We start from the raw sequence: 1,208 nt of genomic DNA, 5'->3' as shown, positions 1-1,208 counted from the left end.
AGTTACAGAACTTCTAAATGGTGAGGAAGTCATGAGAGTTGCAAGATAGAATGGACTGTTCTAAACTCGGGGAGAAAATTATAAATCACAGGGTAATCTCAAAGAAAAATGGCAAACGTTCACATCACAATAAAAAAGAGGACAAAACCATATATTCAGTAAATACTAAAAGAATAGCAACAAAGGAAATGATATCATGATTCATGAACATAATGAGCTCAGTGCATTATATCATTATATCACAAAATTATATTAAACAGAGAAACAAGGAACACTGTGAAAAAAAAACACATAACAAAATGACAGAAACAAATTCATACTTGTCGATAATTACACTGAACATAAATGGATTAAATGCATCACTCAAGAAACAGTCAGCTTCAGACTGGATAAGAAAATAAAACACATCAATATGCTGTCTATAAGAGATGCAGCTTAGAGACAGAAACAAAAAGAGACTAAAAATCAAAGGTCAAAAACCGATATATCAAACAATGGTAACCAAAAAAGAGCAGGAGTGGCAATATGAATTTCTGATCAAATTGATTTTAAGACAAAAACCACCATATGAGACAAGGAAGGACATTATAAAATGGTTAAATGATCAATTGAACAAGAAGATATAACCATAATAAATACTTAAGGACTCAATGAAAGAGCCCTAAAATACACAAATCAGATTTTAAAAGAGTTGAAAAGACAAATAGATGACTTCATAGTCATAATGGGAGACTGTAATACATTGCTTTCAATGAAAGATAGAACTGGAAAGAAACTCAACAAAGATGCAGAAGAGCTAAACAATACCATCCACTAATTAGACCTTATAGACATCTACAGAGAAGTTCACCCAACAATGCAATATGCATTCTTCCCCAGTGCACATGGGATATTTTCTAGGATAAACCATATGTGAGGCCATAAAGAAAGCCTTAATAAATTTAAAAACTGAAACACTGCAAAGCACCTTCTCAGATCACAATGCTATCAAATTAGAAATCAAAAATAGGAAGATCAGTAGAAAAAGAGCAAACAAATGGAAACAGAAAAATACCCTCCTTAAGAAAGACTAGGTCAGAGAAGGAGTAAAAAATGAAATTCAAAATTTACTTGAATCAAATGCGAATGAAAGCACAACATACCAAAATCTTTGGGACACAGAAGAGGCCAATTTGTAGCAATAAATGCACACATCAAAAAAGAAGAAA

This window comes from Orycteropus afer, unplaced genomic scaffold, assembly GCF_000298275.1.
Source record: "Orycteropus afer afer isolate SDZICR_OR568_19922 unplaced genomic scaffold, OryAfe1.0 scaffold00412, whole genome shotgun sequence".
Classification (NCBI taxonomy): Eukaryota; Metazoa; Chordata; class Mammalia; order Tubulidentata; family Orycteropodidae; genus Orycteropus; species Orycteropus afer.
Note: the sequence above shows the minus strand (reverse complement) of the source record.